This window comes from Cervus canadensis, chromosome 24 (genome assembly GCF_019320065.1).
Source record: "Cervus canadensis isolate Bull #8, Minnesota chromosome 24, ASM1932006v1, whole genome shotgun sequence".
NCBI classification, from domain to species: Eukaryota; Metazoa; Chordata; class Mammalia; order Artiodactyla; family Cervidae; genus Cervus; species Cervus canadensis.
In genome coordinates, this window is record NC_057409.1 from 2,067,489 (window position 1) to 2,086,634 (window position 19,146).

Below are 19,146 nucleotides of genomic sequence, written 5' to 3' on the forward strand. Positions count from 1 at the left end.
CTCTGCCACCGAGAGGATCCCATTTGGTGATCCTCTCTAAAGCTCAGTCTCCACATCTGTAAAATGGGCGTGGTACATTGGTACGGGGACATTGTCTGAGGAGCCCCTGAGATAAAACCTATGAAGGGCACGTGAGGAGCTTAGCCTGGCAGCTGGCAAACGAGCTTCACCGAGGAAATGGTCCCGGGATGGAAGGGACAGACTATGTCACCCAGAGAAGACTAACATCAGTGATGGAAGTCGCCAGAGCCAGCTGGGAACAGCACAGGCTGAACAATGTGGACTTTGACACTTGATCCTGAAGACCCTGCTGGTCACATTGTCCAGTCCTTTATCCAAAGACCCCACATCAGGGATGGTTTCCTTTCACTAGATCATCAGTACCCAACCAGGGCACTTTTAACCCCCAAAAGACAATTGGCATTGTCTGGAGATATTGTTAATTATCCCAACTGAGGGGGGTGGAGGGTGGGGGTTGTTTCTGGCTGGGGGTGCTGCTAAACACACCACATAGCACAGGACAGCCCTTCACAACCAAGAGCTATCAGCCAACACATCACTGCTACCCAGGTGGAGAGACCCTGCATCAGATGGATTAAACCCACTTGCCTCCCCTTTTTGCACTGGCCACCAGGAAGCTCAGAGCAAAGCTCTGATGAGCCAGCCCCATCGTCACAGTCCTCCACCATCACCGCCCTCCCTTCCGTGCCACCAGGCTGCCTGATGGGAACACCAGACTCAAAACCACAAAAGTAAGTGTATCCATACAATGGAATATCATCAGTCATAAAAGGGACTGAAGTTCTGATTCCTGCTACAACACGGATGACCTGGAAAATTGTGCTAAGCGAGGGATGCCAGACACTAAAAGAGAAATTGTATGATTCCTTTGATAGGAAACATTCCTTTGATAGGAAACAGCAGGCAAACCAATAGATATGGAAAGTAAATTAGTGGTCGCTAAGGGCTGGGGTCAGGCTTCCCAGGCAGCACTAGTGGTAAAGAACCCGTCTGCCAATGCAGGAGACAGGAGAGACATGGGCTCAGTCCCTGGGAGGGAAGATCCCCTGGAAGAGGGCGGGGCAACCCACTCCAGCATTCTTGCCTGGAGAATCCCGTGGATGGGGGAGCCTGGCGGGCTGCAGTCCGTGGGGCTGCAAAGAGTCAGACACGGCTGAAGTGCTTAGCTTGCACACACGCAGAGCTGGGGTCGGGGGAGGAATGAGAGGTGGCTGCCACGGGCTATGTGGTTTCCTTCTGCAGGAGGGAGAATATTCCAGAACTACGTAGTGGCGATGGTTATGAAGTGTTGTAAATGCTCTAAATGCCGCCACACTGTAGCTTAAAACGGTTAAACACGGGATGCTTCATATGCTGTTGTTGCTTACTCACTAAGTGGTGTCCGACTCTCTGTGGCCCCGTGGGCTGCAGCCCGCCAGGCTCCTCTGTCCCCGGGCTTTCCTAGGCAAGAATACGGAAGTGGCTTGCCATTTCCTTCTCCAGGGGACCTTCCTGACCCAGGGATCGGACCCACCCCTGCTGCGTTTGGCAGGCAGGTTCTTTACCACTGAACCACCAGGGAAGCCCTTATGTGTTTCACATCCATGCATGTATTTCCCCACAGTTGTTTTAAATGTAAAGAAAGAACGAAAAAAAAGAGGAAGAGAAAGAAAGATTTAGAAAGGAAGGAAAGAAGGAAGGAAGAGAGGGAGAGTAGGACCAGTCTGACCCCTCTGGGCCAGGAATGTATGTGGGCATCTTTTTCTTTCTCTCCCTTCTTTCTGTGTGGGAATATCATTTGCACAACAAATGAATCAGAGGAGGATGAGGGGGGAAAGAGAAGGAGAAGGAAGAAACAAACAGCCCAAACCACTGGAACAGCTGAAGTCTTGCTGACGTGGTGGGGAATCAACAGGTCAAAGAGGTGATCCGATCGGTCTGTCAAAGGGTTATTTTGTCTACACAACACGGCACAGCTGGTTCCAGGTTTGGGGCTTTGTTTTCTTTCCCCTCGCTTTGACTGGCTGCTTTAACTTGGTGAATAAGCAATTTGAGAATGACTGGGGAAAAATAATATTTTCACTCAAGCCCGGGTTTCCAAATTGCCCAATTAATAGAGGAGGGAGAGACCTCTCTTTGAAGGACCTGGCCTCAGGCATTTGGAGTCAGAGTGACTATTGGTCCCTCTCCAAGCGTCGGGAAAATGCAAGGGGCTTGGCTCTTCCCTGGGGCCGAGAGAGGAGGGTTTATATGACAGGTGTGCCGGGGGGCTCATCACAGCCTTATTTCTCCTGGGGGAAGGGGAAAGCAACCGCAAAAATGTCAGCTGGGAATAGCTAAAGGAACTGCACTATATCCATACAACGGAAGATGATGCTGTCTGGATTTAAAAAAAAAAAAAAAAACTGTGCGCATGAAGATATACTTTCCTATAGATTTGAGTGAGACAGCACATAGTAGGATGGCAAATGTAGGTCCAGGGGAAATACTGGAAACAAACCCGTGAAAAGAAGAAAATGCCGCAAATGATTTCGTGATGGGCAGTCTTTATTTCATCCTACATCGCAAAGAGCGAGTGTTGCTTTTATAATCCAAAAACATTTTTTTTCAAACATTTTCAGGGAATATCAAGGACCAGCCTTCCCTTTGAAATGGCTTCCAGCTTGCAAATGGCCTAAACTCGTCTCTGCTCTCCGCCTGTCACGGCAGCGGCGGGGGGGATTCAGATCACAGGCGGAGAAGCCACTCGGTGCAGGCTGCCGGCCACCTCCCGGAGATGCTGCCCCGGCAGAGCAGCAGAGAAAACCGGTGCTAGGGAGGCCGTGGTGTTTGAGGGCTGGCGGGGGGGTGGGGGCAGGTGAGGGGACACACAGCCCCCCTCCAGGAGAACGGGGTCCTCTCCATCCTCTGGCCCCGCCCATGATGCACTTCCTTCTCAGAATCAGCACCATCCTCTTTGACCTGAGGGCCGGTGGTCCTCCCCTTCTGCCTCCCATCCTGCCTTCTCTCGCATGCTCGCCATCCCGACTTCCATCACGTAACTGGTCGTGTGTCCTTGGGCAAGTCATTTGAATCACCACTGTTGAAGGGAAATACAGGACTTCCCTGGTGGTCCAGTGGTTAAGAACCCTTCTTGCAGTGCAGGGGACTCAGGTTCAATTCCTGGTCAGGGAACTAAGATCCCATGGGCCGCAGAGCAACTAAGGTTTCCCACAGCAACTGCTGAGCCCACACGCTCTGAATGCGGGCCACACAGCCAGAGAGCCCGTCACCACAACCAAAGATGCCCAGCACGGCAACTAAGACCCATTCGGCCAAACAAATAAGCAAAAAGAAACCCACTCTGTTGCCGTGGGAGCCGAACCCACGGAGACGGAGGCTGAGCTGTATTCTGCCGCGCTGTACCATTTCATACAAGGGACTCGAGCATCCACAAGTTTGGTAGCCACGAGGGCTGCTGGAACCAATCCCCTGAGAATGCTGAAGAGAGAGAAACGCAGTTGTTTCAGTGAGATTCAAATGGGCACGTCCCCAGAGCTCCTGCCTGTGATTTAACGCTGCGTTCAGGCCACCCCGGTCTACTTAGTCACCTATCTGGACAGCTCCCCGGGGCAGACGGACCTCTACCAGCGAGGGAAGCCACACAGCTGGAAGATGGCAGAGTCGGGGTTTGGACACAGACCTCAGGCTCAGGGCCAGAGCCACTTTGAACTGTTCCTCGTTTTTGTGTCCACGCCGTCCCTCTGGCTGCGGTGTTTCCTGGCAATACATGTCATGTCTGGTTCAGTAAACGTGTGTGACGAAGCTTTAATAATCACAGACATTGATTATGCAACTGCTAAACGTCAGCGGCTGTGCTAAGCGCCTCTCGCGCACCGCCTCGTCTGACATTTCATCAGTGAGGTGATCAGCCCCGTTTGACAGATACAGAGATGAAGAAACAGGGATACGCAGGATCACACAGCTTGGTGAGCCAAGGTGTCTGAACCCAAGAGGGCTGGATGTGCTGAAGTTTACTGGCTCTACGGCTTGGGATTTACAGCTGGGATCTGTGTAGGGGGCTCAGCGGTTAAGAACCTGCCTGCCAATATAGGAGACACGAGAGACCTGGGTTAAATCCCTGGGTAGGGAAGATCCCCTGGAGAAGGAAATGGCTACCTCCTCCAGTATTCTTGCCTGGGAGAGCCCATGGACAGAGGAGCCTGGCAGGCTCATGGGGTCACAAAGAGTTGGACACGACTGAGCGTGCGCACGCGCGCACACACACACTCACACACACACACACATCTATTAATAAATAGGACCAGGGGTAGTGGGTTCTATACTGACCGCCCTGGGTAGGTTCAGACAGCAAGGCCACTGGAAACCTCGGCCCCAGGTTCTGGCTTAGAGCTAGGCAGCAGTGCCCTGGGTCTGACGCTGTGAGTACCTTGGGTCTCCCATTACCCAGCAGGGATGGTGGCGGCAAGGAGCACTGGCCGGCTGTGGACTGGTGGACGTGAGGACCCAGCTGTGGGTCAGCAGACGTCACCCGGTTGACAAAGACAAGCTCCGACGCTCTTTACCTTGCAGTCTAAGCACGTGCCGCGCTGACAAAGGGTAGGTGTTCACCTCCCAGCCTTCCACACATCATGGCGTGCACGAGACTGATGCCCCCGGGGATGAATCAGGCCTGCAGCTGGAGGCAACTGGCTCAGCCGCTCCCATTCGCACCCCAAGTTTGGGGACCCAGATCTTGGAACACCAAGTGGGAGGCTTGGTTCAGGAAGCTCTCTCCACTGCCCTCTCCCATCCCTGCCCTCTAGGGTTTACTTTGCACTTGAAGGGAAAAATAAAGAATTTGCCTCTGGAGGGTTTTTAAAGGATTCCCAGTTCTTTCCAAGGAAGCTCTGCTTTCATGCCAATTCCCAGTTTTCCTGCAAAAGCTTTGGTGTCCGTGAGCACTTGAAGAAATGTTTGACTTTCCAGTGAGGACATTTGAATGGCTCACACTTTGCAATTCACAGCAACCAACCCAGGATCAGTCAACACTTTTTGGTTAATGTATCTTTCAGGGAATCAAGACAACTGAAGTATGCTCCTTTTATCTGTATCTGTCTACATCTTCTATGAATTCCAGCCCACAGCAGTCTTTAGGGCACAGACATGCACTGCAGCCATGAAATCAAAGATGCTTGCTCCTCGGAAGAAAAGCTATGACCAACCTAGACAGCACTTAAAGAAGCAGAGACGTCACTTTGCCAACAAAGGTTTTTTGAAAAGCAGTCATGTATGGATGTGAGAATTGGACCATGAAGAAGACTGAGCACCAAAGAATTGATGCTTTCAAACTGTGGTGCTGGAAAAGACTCTTGAGAGTCCTTTGGACTGCAAGGAGATCAAACCAGTCCATCCTAAAGGAAATCAACCCTGAATATTCATTGGAAGGATTGATGCTGAAGCTGAAGCTCCAATACTCTGGCCACTTGATGCAAAAAGCCAACTCACTGGAAAAGACCCTGATGCTGGGAAAGACTGAGGGCAGGAGAGGGAGATGACAGAGCATGAGGTGGTTGGATGGCATCACTGACTCAGTGGACCTGAGTTTGAGCAAACACCAGGAGACAGGGAAAGCAGGGAAGCCTAGCGTGCTGCAGCCCATGAGACCACAGGGTCAGATACAACTTAGCGACTGAACAACAACCAATGCACAAGTGCACATGTACACATTCTCACTTTACAGTTTCATGAGTTTCTTCCCTAGAATTAATCAATATATGAAACACAGCTCTGTGAATTTTCTCAACCAGACCCAGCTCTGGAAATTCAGAACAGAAAAAAAATTTCAGGTTCCAAATCCCGGATACAAGCTTATAGGAACCCTCAGACCCTGCACTTTAACAGAGGAGCCCACTGAGGCCCAGGGGGGAAGTGACTTGTCCAAGGTCATCCGGTGAATCTGTGCTGGAGCCCAAGTGGGTCCCAGGCCCCGCGGCTCCCAGTCCAGCACTGCCCAGAGAGGTACAAGAACCAAGGTCATTGTCTAAATCGCAAGGAGACGAATACACTTCCCCATCCCCGAGGAGAGCCAATGGAGGGAATCTTCGCAGGCACAATTGCCGCAAAAAGTTTTCAAAGCCTTTCCTAACCTAATATATGTAAAGAAATCTTTGGAGAGTCATTCCCCATTAATCAGCTGTCAGCAGCGTTCTGAGGGACGGAGGAGGAGGGGAGGGAAGACTAACTCATTTCCCAGAGCCTGTCTTCAGGATTTCAAAAACGAGTTTAGCAGAGCCAGTCACTTTGGGGGCATCTGAAAACGATGAGGAATGCCTCTCACACCCCCAATTACGTGCCTCCCAATACCGGCACCATGGTCCCCCTCACGCCCCCAAATATTCTAACCCGGCACCATGATCCCGACTTAGCGACCCTCACCCTTTACATGAATCAGAATCATCTGGAAGGCTATTAAAACACACATCGTTGCCCCCACCCCGAGTCTCCCACCCACCCACCTACCCACCCAGAGCTTCTGATGGAGCAGGTCTGGCACGGAACCCGAGAGAAGTTGCATTGCTAACAAGCTCCCGGGTGATCTAATGCCGCTGGTCCAGGGAACCACACTCGGAGAGCCAGTGATCTCTCCCCTGAAGCTGCTGGGACAGTCCAGACCAAAGAGTGGGGGCGGGGAAATATGTTATTTATCTGGGAGCCGAGTAACAGAGCGGTGGGACCCAAGACGCCAAGTCAAACAGGTAGTGGCGCCTGACGTCCCTGACCGCGGGAGTGCGGTCTGCCCGCTGCTGCCCCCTGCTGTCCGGGCCGGCATTCCGTGGGTGGGTGTCGGGAAACAGGTGCTGGGGCTGCTGCCTTGGTTGCTGGGTGGAGGTAAACCAAGCGAGTGCTTCCCCACTCCCTACGTGGAAAGGAAGGGAGTCACGGCACAAGGGTCTAGGGGAACACCATCTAGGAGAACATCTAGGAGCGACCTGAGGGGCCTCCCTGGAGGCTCAGCATAAAGAATCCGCCTGCCAGTGCAGGAGACACGGGTTCAATCCCTGATCCGGGAAGATCCCACAGGCCGCCCAGCAACGAAGCCGGGGAGCCGCAACTCCTGTGCCCACGAGCCGCAGCTGCTGAAGCCGGTGCGCCTGCAAGCCCGCGCTCTATAGCAAGACACGCTGCCACGAGACCCCGCGGACCGCTACCGAGAGACGCCCTCGCCTGCCGCAACTAGAGAATGCCCATGCAGCAACCAAGACCCCGCACGGCCATAAATAAATAAACAAAACTATTTTTTTAAAAAGTGACCCAAGAGTCGCATTTCTTCGCCTTGATATTGGGTCGGGGGGTAATTAGGTACTGAGACAGCAACATGGGCCCAAAATCTGTTTCTTTCCATTTATAATAATTTGCACGTGTATATCTTTCTTTTTCAAAGTTAAAATCCTCATGATAGAAAATTCAGAAAGTGCCTGTAGGCAAAAAGAAGAAAAATATCACGAGTAATCTTATCCTTTAGTAGTCCTTATTCATTATTTGGGTCAACATTCCTCTGGGGTTACTTTTCTACGCACAAGTTTCGCTTTTTTTTTAATGTAGAATCACGCTGTTTTGGAAGTGACTTTTTTCACTCAATATTTCATAAACGTTTTGCCAAGTTATTAAAAATTCTGAGAGGTAGCATAGTTCAGTTAAGACAGACCTTGCATCCAGGTGACCTGAGTTCATACTGAGGTCTGCCACTGACCAGGTAAGAGACCAAGAAAAGTTAATGTCACTGTGCTTCATGTTCTCCCCCAGCTGGGATGATAATGTTAGCAGCTGTCTCAAACAGTTGTAGGTGTTAAATTAGCTAAGGGTTTAGAGAGGTTGCTGGCGTGGAGTGAAAGAAATATACAAATGCTACTCCCCTTACTATGTGTCCCTGCAACGGTTCCAGAGTATGCCACCACATGGATGTTTCATAACATACTGGCAATATCCTCTTGTTAGAGGTTTCTTTTCCTGTTTTTCTAATTGTAAAAAAAAAAAAAAGTGACGAACACACTTACACCTTTACCCATATGCATGATAAATTCCTAAAAGTACCAAGTGATAGTCCGAGGACGGTTCTAAACATTCCTAAAGCTTTAGAGACATGCTTTCCAAGTTGCCCTTCAGGAAACTGATACCAGTACAGCCTGCCTCAAACAGTAGATGAGAGTCCCAGCTCCCAGACCCCTCAGTAATCCTGGACAGTATCATTTTCCCCCTCACAACTGCCCCTGTGATGGGTGAGCATGGTAACTTGTTAATTTCGTTTCTTGGGTATCTGGTAGTCCATGGGATCGCAGAGAGTCAGACACGACTGAGTGACTGAACTGAACCGACTGGGTATCTGGTAAGACCAGCAATTTATGGCTCAGACAGGAAAGAATCTGCCTGCAAAGTGGGAGACCCAGGTTTGATCCCTGGATCAGAAGATCCCCTAGAGAAGCAAATGGCTACCCACTCCAGTATTTCTTGCCTGGAGAATTCCCAGGACAGTACAGTCCATGTGGTCACAAAGAGTCAGACAGGACTGAGCCACTAACACGTAACAACTTGCACATACATCTTTAATAAATTGCCTGTCCGTGTCCACTGACCAGGGGTTGTTCATCATCCTTATTGATTTGCAGGAGCTCTTTGTATAGCAAAGACATGAACAGCAGAGATGCCGAGAGCATTTTCTTCAGCTTGTCACTTACTTCTCAGCTTTATTTTTGGTGGGTTTTCCCCACCTTGTGTGTTACTTTTCTCTCCTCGGATCCATTTGGCAGCAAGCCAGGGGAGCCACAGCTTCCTCCTCATCCGCATCCGCATCTTCCCTGCCCAGTTCCGTCAGCCTAGGGCCCTTTTAAGTTTGTAGCCTGGGGCAGGCCCTTTGATTTACTGCCCCCTACATAATGAAAAAACCGAGATTGGAAAGTGGTCTCTCAGATCTTTCCAGAAGTCCTAGATGACCCCAAATCTCCTGGGCTCCCACCCCTGCTGGCTGCATAGGTCACAGGTCATCACGCCCCAGTGACCCCCAAAAAAGGGATAACTCAGGCCCCTTGGTGATAGCAGTTGATGCCAGCCAACTGGTTTGGCGGCTTGTGTCTCTAAATTTCGCTGATAATTTTTGGTGGAATGTAGGTTATAGCCCAGGACTGAAAGAGGGAAAGCACTATTCAATTGAGGAAAGCGATGAGAGCTGGCCCTTCCCGAGCCCTGCTGAGTGCCTTCTCTCCCCAGCAATCCCCACAAGTTAAGTGTTTCTGTGCTCATTTTTAAAATGAAGAAACAGAAGTTCAGAAAGGTTATGTCATTTGCCCCAGGAAACACAGCTCCCGAGGACCAAAACCAAGATGAAAAGGGAGCTCATCAAGATGTAAAACCTATGTCCTCTTGCACAGCCCCACTCACGGGACCTACTTGGATTCTGCAAACTGGCTTCCCTCATAGCTCAGCTGGTAAAGAATCTGCCTGCGATGCAGGAGACCCCTGTTCAATTCCTGAGTCAGGAAGATCTGCTAGAGAAGGGACAGGCTACCCATTCCAGTATTCTTGGGCTTCTCTTGTGACTCAGCTGGTAAAGAATCCACCTGTAGTGTGGGAGACCTGGGTTTGATCCCTGGGTTGGGAAGAGCCCCTGGAGAAGGGAAAGGCTACCCACTCCAGTATTCTGGCCTGGAGAATCCCACGGACTATACAGTCCACGGGGTCACAAAGAGTTGGACATGCCTGAGTGATTTTCACTTTCACTTCACTTTCACTTTGCCACCTGCTTGCTCTATGACACCAGGAAAGTTGCTTCATGCCTTCACCCTCAGCTTTCCTTCATCTCGGAAGAATAATTGCATGCCTCTATATCACGCCACATTAGGAGAGAACCAAGATTTTTTTCTTTTTTTGGGTGGCTTCCAGTGTCTTCCCATCGATGGTTGTTCAACAGCTAGCTGTGATTTTGGTACTCTGGCCGGAGAAGGTGAGCACACGTCCTTCTACTCTGCCATCTTGAACCAATCTCCTGGTTTTCTTATTCGCGGGTATTTGGCGTGGATCCCAAGCTCCTGAGAAGCCTGGGGTGGGCAGGAAGCTGCTCCATCCTACCCGGTTCACTCGCTGGCAGTGGTTCTCAGCAGAGAATCAAGTTTTTAAAACATGGTCATGAAAACTCCATAAATTGTAAAAGTGTTCAAATGAGGTGCAAATCCTAGGTGAATTTCACAGAAGCGCTTACTCACAACCTTACAATTTATACCAACGTGTATCAACCTGAATCCATCATACATACTATAAACGTACAGGACAGATCTCCAACCGATTCCTACCCTCACAATCACACTCATTCATCTGCTCAACAAACAACCACTGTTTCCTAGGTCCTGGTAGGGTGGGGGGTGGAGGCAGACTGTATCTGTGACCTCAAGGAGCTCACACCAAGACACGCACATGCACACGTGCACACACATTCTTGTCTCCACTTGGGGGTTCCTTTTGAGAGTCTTGCTCTTCATGTCTGGGAACATTGCCTCTTCTGAGGTCTCAGAGACATGGAATCCTTAAGTTCACTTGAAATCAGGTTCCCATAGCCTCTGCCGGCTGCAGCGATCCCAGCCTTCCCAACACATGGCAAATCTGTGTTCGTCTGGGTCCCCACACCTGGGGGTACAGGGAGGGCAAGTGTGGGCCTGCCCTTACAGAACACGGCAGCAGAGACATCTCAGCTTCTACCCAGCAGAACATTTCACGGAGGCGAGAATCAGGCCACTCGAGATCCAAGTATACTTGCCCAGCATATTAGATACTTCTCTGTCTTTGAACTAACACTATTTGGAACTTCTTTGGTGGTGCAGGAGACAAGAATCCGCCTGCCAATGCAGGAGACACAGGTTCGGTCCCTGGTCTGGGAAGATTCCACGTGCCTCGGAGCAACTAAGCACACGCATCCCAGAGCCCTCGGGTCCTAGAACCTGTGCTCGGCAACAAGAGAAGGCACCGCAGGAGACGCGCATGCACTGCAGAGAGGGGCAGACCGCTCACCGCAGCTCACCGCACGCAAAGCAATGAGGAGCCAGCACAGCCCCCCAAAAGCCAAAAAACTGACAGCTACTTACGTCAATGACGATGAATTTCAAAAACATTGTGTTGGGAAATAAAAGCAAGTTTCAAGATTAAACCTCCTGCAGCATACCATTACACAAACTGTAAAAACTACATCGTTCAATGTAAAAGGTAGTAAGCTTTTAAAAGGATGTATTTTACTTTCCTGTGATTGTGGTAACAGATTTCTACAGATTTGGTGGCGTAAGTCGACAGGAATCTATCCTCTCACGGTTCTGGGGATCACACTGTCACCAGGCCGAAACCAAGGTGTCATAAAGGACGTTCTCCCTGGGAGCTTTGTGGGAGAATCTCTCCCTTACTCCTTCTGGCTTCCGGTGGCTGCCAGCATTCCTTGGTTTACGGCCGTATCGCCCCAGCCTCTGTCCCCACAGTCACAGCAACCCATCCTCCCTGTCTGTGTCAAATCTCTTCTTTCCCCTCTCTTCGAAGGACACGTGGCATGTCATTTAGGGCCCTCCTAGATAATCCTGGATAATCTCCCCATTTCAAGATCCTTAGCTTAGTCTCATCTGCAAAGATCCTTTTTTATTTTAAGGTAACATTTACAGGTTCCAGGAATTAGGATCTGATATCCCTTGGACTGCAAGGAGATCAAACCAGTCAATCCTAAAGAAAATCAACCCTGAGTATTCATTGGAAGGGCTGATGCTGAAGCTGGAGCTCCAATGCTTTGGCTCCTGGTGAGAAGAGCCAACTCATTGGGAAAGACCCTGATGTTGGGAAAGATTGAGGGCAGGAGGAGAAGGGGGTGACAGAGGATGAGATGGTTGGATGGCATCACTGACTCAGGGGACATGAGTTTGAGCAAACTCCAGGAGATAGTGAAAGACAGGGAAGCCTGGCGTGCTGCAGTCAATGGGCAACGAAGAGTCAGAAACAACAATCTTTGGGGCTATGATTCAGCCTCCTTCAGCGTGTACAGAAATAACAGCAAATTCATGACTGTGTTTCTTCTGAAGGAAAAGAAAGGGAATAATTTGGTAGAGGAGAGCATGAGGAAGTTGTCTATAGGTGCCCCTCTATTATATCTGCGTGAAATACTTGATAATTTTTTTAAAAATTTAAAACCCTGCCACCTCCGAGCAGTGTGACCCTGGGCAATTTATTTCCCATTTCTGGACTTTCATCTCCTCCTCTGTAATATGAAGATACCAATCCCTCCTTCGTGAGAGTGTAGGAGCTTTCGAAAGTACCGTGTTTATGAAGCGCCTAGCAGGTGTCTGATTCATCGTAAGCCATCATTATTATTACTGCTGTTGTTACCTTTCTGAAACTGAGCAGCATTTTCTACTTCACACTCACGGGCGCATGCAGACACGCACACACACACACTTATCGAGTGAGAGAAATAAGTTTTTCTGCTCCAAGCTCTGGTTTCTGAAACCCAGCATTGGTGGGGGTGGGGTGAGCAGAACAGCTGAAACCACAGTGGTAGAGGGGGGTGCGGGGGTGGGGGGGGCCCTGTGCAAAGGCCCTTTTTGATCTCCTCTAACTGCCACTATAGAGAATTAGATGGAATTCATTTCTATGATGAAGGAATTAATGGTTATGGAGAGAATTGGGTTCAGGTGGAAGACTTGAATCCAAAGAAGGGAATAAAGCCTTGAAATTCAAATGAAAAATTATTATATAAGCATAAAGGAAACCTATTTTACACCTGTAAGACTAAATGTATAAATATGAACCAACTGCTCCCTCTGGGAAATGGGGATTGTGCTTTTAATTCACCTAGACAAATATGCAGTGCTCGCTCCCTTCCATCTATACATTCCAATGAAGACTGGCATTTGCCGGGGCTGCAGAGTAACCCCCCCCCAAGACTGGCCACCTCCTCCCATGGTCTAAGCATCTTCTGGGTTCCCAAGGGCCCCCAGGAGGGGGCTGGGCTCCTGAACCTGCGAATTGCGTGGACAAGGTCATCTCAAAGACTCCCTCCCAGCTCTGGCATGCTCTGGTCTGGTCCTGCCATCCCCTCCCCACCCCTCCTCACCCCCAGGGACCCTCGCACAGGACATAATGCCCTACGGTCATTAGGCTGTTTCAATTTCACTCATTTATTCATTCAGTAGCATCTGTGAGCACCTGCCACATACCAGTCTCTGTGCTCAGTGCTGGCGATCACCCAGTTTACCAAGAGAAGAGATGGGAGCAAGAAAGAGAGCAGCCTTTAGAGTCACGGAGACTAAGGTGAAATCCTTCCCTATCCCCTGGTGGCTCCGTGACCTGGGACCAGCCTCAGTTTGACCTTTGGTGTTCAGTCGCTAAGTCATGTCCGACTGTTTGAGACCCCACGCACTGCAGCACACTAGGCCTCCCTGTCCTTCACCGTCTCCCGGAGCTTACTCAGACTCATGTCCAGTGAGTCGGTGATGCCATCCAGCCGTCTCATCCTCTGTCACCCCCTTCTCCTCCTGCCCTCAGTCTTTCCCAGCATCAGGGTCTTTTCCAATGAGTTGGCTCTTCACAGCTAGTGACCAAAGTATTGGAGCTTCAACTTCAGCATCAGTCCTTCCAGTGAATATCCAGGGTTGATTTCCTTTAGGACAGACCGGTTTGAAAAGGCAAAAAAGATATGACACCAGAGGAGCCCCTCCGGGTCGGCAGGTGTCCAATATGCCATTGGGGAAGAGAGGAAAAATATCTCCAGAAAGAATTTGACCTTGGACCCCCCTGAAGCTCAGCTTCCCCTCTGTACAATACAGATGCTGGTATCTACCACGAGGAGTGGCTCTCAGATTAAGCAGGCTTTCCTGAGTGCCTGGCGTGGGGCTACCGTTCCAAACTACTACTCACCCCGGGGCTCAGGGTCAAAGAGTAACGTGGTCACTCGGTTTAGCCCTTTCTTGAGCGCCCTGTGTTCTAGCTCAGCCCCAGAACTGAAGGGAAAAATGCGGCCAACTGGAGGCCGCGGGAGGGAGTGGGGCCAGCACCCGCTGAGGGCCGAGTGCAGATCAAACACTAGCCTAGGTGTTTGCATCCAACTCACCGCTGCTGCTGAAGACGGCACAGAGCAGCCACGCTCGGAGCTCCATCTGAGCGTCTTTCTCTCTGCCTGTGTGTCTAATCGCCCTTCTCAGGCTCCAAGAGGCTGAGACAGTCTTGGCACACAGAAGCCACGCCAAAGGTTCAATATCCCTACAAATCACTCACCTCACAAGATTCAAGCCCCCGTCTCCCAGCCTTTTCTCAAGTCCAGACATCCTGCTTGTGCCAGGTTCATTCATTCACCCACCCATTTATCCAATGAGTATTTCCTGAACATCTACTAGGGAACTTAGCTGACAGCAGGAAATACACAGAGGAAGTGCTCCTGCGTCCAGGAGAAGAAAGACCCCTCCCCACATGACGGAGGAGGGGCCTTCTCCAGGAGAGGACACCTTGGGGACCCGAGGAGCTCAATTCCACCAGCTTCCCCTTAGCAACAAGCCCATCTGAGGTGGGAACCCAGCAGGGTTTGACCTTTGCATCCTCAATCCGGTCCCACCCCAGCCCTCCAAAGCCTGGGGGCCCAGAGGGAAAGTTTGACCAGGCTTGCGGGCGTCCCTGGAACGTGTGCAGAGCCACAAGCTCCAGGCTGGCTGGAGCAGACCGCCGCCACCCCTTTTGGATTTGTTTAATGAAAACGCTTTGCCGTTTCCATAGATGCTCAGCTGTGATAAGGTAACCGTGTGAGCACGGTAGACAACCCGTTAGCGCTGGACTCAGGGCAAGTTGAACTTGGAGAAATGAACTTAAGGGGCCAGTGACGGCAGCCCATCTTCATCCGACACGTGGTCTTTTGTTCAGGCGGCCGGGGGCTTGGGAGGAGACAGACGCCCCTCTGCAGGTGCCTCCGTGGGTCCAGCACACAGGGCTTTCTGCGGCACACTCACTTCCACCTCCTCGGTCTGTGTGTGTGCACGCACACACAGGCACACACGCCCACATACAGACGTCCCCGCGCGCTCTCACACACTCGTCTGGGTACCCAGGCGCGCTGAGCTCACTTGTCCTCACGCACACTCTGACACGCAGTCACCTGCATCCCACTCCACGCCCCTTAGGCCACTGGGGCCCGATCGAAGGGACACTCTCGTCTTCCTGGGCAGGTCCTTTGCCCACCCCAGAAATGGCAAGGGAAGAGACAGTCACGGGCAGAGGGAAGGTGTGTACAGACGTGGGGGGGCACACTGTGAAGGCAGCCTTGACAGCATTTCTGAAAGTCACCGGAAAAGCAGTTACGAGAGAGGGAAGTCCAGGGGAGGAAGAGGAGGACGGGGGCGGTCCCAGCGGTCCAGTCACCACGGCAGTGAGAGACCCAGGCGCCTCGGCACCTCTGAGCTCCGACCTCACTGTCCCTCCTTCCAAATTTCCAGGAGGTTCTCAGGACAGGAGAAAGAAGAGCGGGAGGAGAGGGAGGAGGACGGAGCCCCAGGAAGAAGGAAGGAAGGAGGAGGCTGCCTGAAGCCTAAGGAACAGCGGGCCTGGGAGAAGCCTCGTTAGGAGTGCGCTGTTGTTGTTTACCTTGGGAACTGGAATCCAAGGCACCCCATTCTGTTTTTCTGGGGGAAATTAAAACGTCAAGCCCAGCAACACCCCCATTTTCTTCTTCCTCCTCGGGTTTGGGCAAATATTTCAAGGTCACTCTGAGAAGAGTGTTCCTTCGTAAGAGGAAAAAAATAATAAAAGATGCTGGGGAGTGGGGGGAAAGGTGTTTTTTCTCAAGGCTGCCTCTTCGAATACAGCCCTGAGGAATTCTGGCCTCCGGAACCTGGAGAGAGCCCGAGCCGCCACTGGAGGGGCCTTTGTTCCCAGATATTCCATTTCTCTCCCCGCCCCCACCTCCCTCATTATCAAACATTTGAAGACTGAATAATTCCGTTTGTCGACGTCTTCGGCTGGAGCCTCTGAAAATGCAAAAGGCTCTGCCAAAATCAAAACCCTTGGTTTTCAAGGTGGATTTATCACCCTTTAAAGGAAGGTTTATTGGGTAATCGCCTTCAAAAGGTGCTCACTGCATAGGGATCTGAAAGAGTGTCCTCTCCCTTGGGCTGAGGGAGAGACTCCTGGCCCCCTGGGGGCCGGGAAAGGAGTGCCACTGGTGGCCATGACTGATCTCACACGTCTCATCAACCCACAGCCAGAGAAAGACCAACTTCCGCAGCTGAAGTCAGCCTGCGGTCTTGCCCATAACCCTTGGGGCTTTGTCTTTCCCATTTTAACTGGGGTCGGAGGGTTCCATTTGGGAACGTGGGGGGTGAGAGATTCCTTATTTTAGCATTGTTGTGGCCCTTCAAAGAGAGGTGGAGGAGACCTTAGACCAGACAAGGTGGCGGTAGAGAACCACTGTTCAAGCTTTTAGGGCGTCTAGGAGAGAGTAGTTTCTGCAGGGAGCGGGGTGCTCAGCCACACTGGGCCGGGCCTGGACAACCTCCTTTCGAGAGTTTACGGTAGCTGCCAAACAGAGGAGGGTGTCTTCCCAAAGGTCTTGTCCAAACCCATCTAACCAAAGCCCGCCCCCGCCACCCGCACCCAGGACTCAGGCTCAGAGAGCCAAGGAGGACCGCACATACTTCCGGAAACCGTGGCGATGGGGGACGCGGTGGACAAAGTGGGCAGAGGAGGAGAGGAGATGGCCGGGGAGAAGTCAGGAAGGCCGAGAGGAAGAGAGAGGGGCCTGGGAAAAAAGATAGAGGAGCCCGTGACACAGACTGTGGGGGGCAGGGAGGGACCGAAAAGTGTGTGCGAGAGGCCGACAGCGAAAGAGGAGGGGAATAAACAGGGAAAGCAAGAGACTGGGGTGAGGGGCTGGAGGGAACGCTTCCCGGCCACCTTCTGCCCAACAGACGCCCTCTGGCCTACAGCAGCAAGTGGGGCTCTTGGGAGGAGGTTAACCCTGTGTTGGGGAGCAAAGCGGGGCCAGGGGGTCAGCACGGGAACCGAGAGGAGGGGGAGTGTTCCCTCCCCTTCCAGCGGTGGCTGCCCCAGCGCCCAGGTGAACCACCCCTCCTTTCCCCTGCTGGATGTGAAATCGCCATTTCACCCCGCCACACTTCTTAATTGTTGCAAAACTCATTTGTGAAATTGGTCTCCAACAGGCGAGAACGGCCACGCTCATTCCGACAGACACCCCCCTCTTTCTCCCCCTCCGCCCACCCCGCGGGAGCCCACGGGATCCCCCAGCCACGGAAACCCAGCGTTGGCGCCGCCAGCCTGGGTTTAGGGGCTCCGACTGCGGGGACAGGGGTGGGAATCTCCCTCGCGACTGACTGAACCCGCCCCGCTGAATCTTCTGCAGCAGCGGAGGGCAGGGACCAGGCCAATAGTTAGATGGCCCTCGAATGGGCCGCCCGAGTTCCAGCGTCCTTGGCAGCCACCGGTCGGGGGCCTGAACCGAGAGGTCTGGCTGCTTGCTCGCCCCACTGGGTCCGGAGACGAGCCCACGCCCACACCCGCGGCCAAGTGCGCCGGGAGACGGAGCTCAGAGCGCCCCAGAGGGCTTCTCTCACCCCGGGGACTGACCAAATCCTGACTCACACCTCCCTGGTGGGCGCTTAGAGCTACGCTAGGACAAGGAAGAGACGGCAGAGCCTAAACGCGGGCACCGACCCTCACTCAGAAGCACACACGCCCACCGCGACCTACACGCAGACGCACCTTCCCCAGTGCTCACACAGACGTGGGCACAAGCCTGTATTCACACACAGACACGCTGGCCCACTCCACCCACACACACACAGAGGCAAGGCGGCTTAAATTCTTCATCACCGTGATGGAAATGACTGATGGACGCATGAATGCATGAACAACATGTATGTGTGTATGTGTGTGTGTGTTACATAGGTATGTGTGTGTGTGTTACATACAGCCACCCAAGGAGGTCAAGGCAGGCCAGACCCGCCAGCGAGATGAGATGGAAAAGGGGCTGACTCAAGGCTGACTCACCGTCCCCAGACCCACACATTGCCGTGTAAAATGCCGCCTTCTCATCTCTCTTGGGGGCAAGTGGATTCAGTGGGGTAGCATCTCCAGAAAGGAAAGGGTCACAGAAAACCTGGCAGGGCCCCTGTAACTCGGGCAGCCTGGCACCCTGGTTTCCTAAAGGCACTGGTGGGGGGGGGGCATTCCAATTTTAAAGCTCCTTGGCCTTCCCCCCTCAATTCTGGGGCCCCTAGGGGGCATGAGTGTAACAGCTTTGCAGCGGGCCCCCATTTCTAGAAGGTCTCCCCCACCCCCGCCCCACCTCCGGCGGGAGCAGCCCCCAGTACTGGAATAGAGGGGAGAGGAAGGAGATTGTCACATGCTGAGGGGGCAAAGGTCACAGGTGAGGAAAGGGGGAGGGGAGGGGGTGCCCGGGGCCAGCCTGAGGAGGCTCCCAGGCCAGGCCAGGAGGGGGCTGACCCCAGCACGGGGAGAGGGCGGGCAGGGGGCAGGCTGGGGGTGGGGGCGAGTTTGGGGGATGGGTTTATTTTATTGTATCTGGCCTCCAGCGCTGGGCCGGAGACACTCTTTCTCGGGGGAGACAAAAGACCCGCAGTCGTGGCGTCCTGCCCCGCTGGGAGGGCGTTTCGCCCCTAGGACTCGGCATCCCCCTGGCAGAAGGGTCCAGTCATTCCAGCCCTGGGGAAGGTGGCGAGAGCGCAGAAAGGCAGGACCTCCCACCCACACTCAGTGATTAACTGGGGCTCCCTCCCCCCACCAGCAGAGGACTTCTGAACTGGGGTGCTCAGGGGGTACCCCCATTCCCAATTGCCAGCCCTTTGGACCCCCAGATCCTGGGCACCAACTTGCGGGTCCACTCAAGGCAGCGAAGTACCTGCTGGAGAGGGCTTCTGGGCATGAGCTGAAGAGGGGCAGGAGTTTAATCCTGGCTGGAGATGGGTGAGGGCTGGGGCCCCGGGACGGGAGGGGAGGAGGGAGTGGGTCCCTAACACTGAGCAGAGGGCTTTCTGAGCCCCATACCCCGCCATCCTTCTGGGCTTCCCAGAGCTGCAGGAGGCCAGGCAAGAATAGGACACCAGGGCTCAGAGGCAGCTTCGCCAAGAAAGT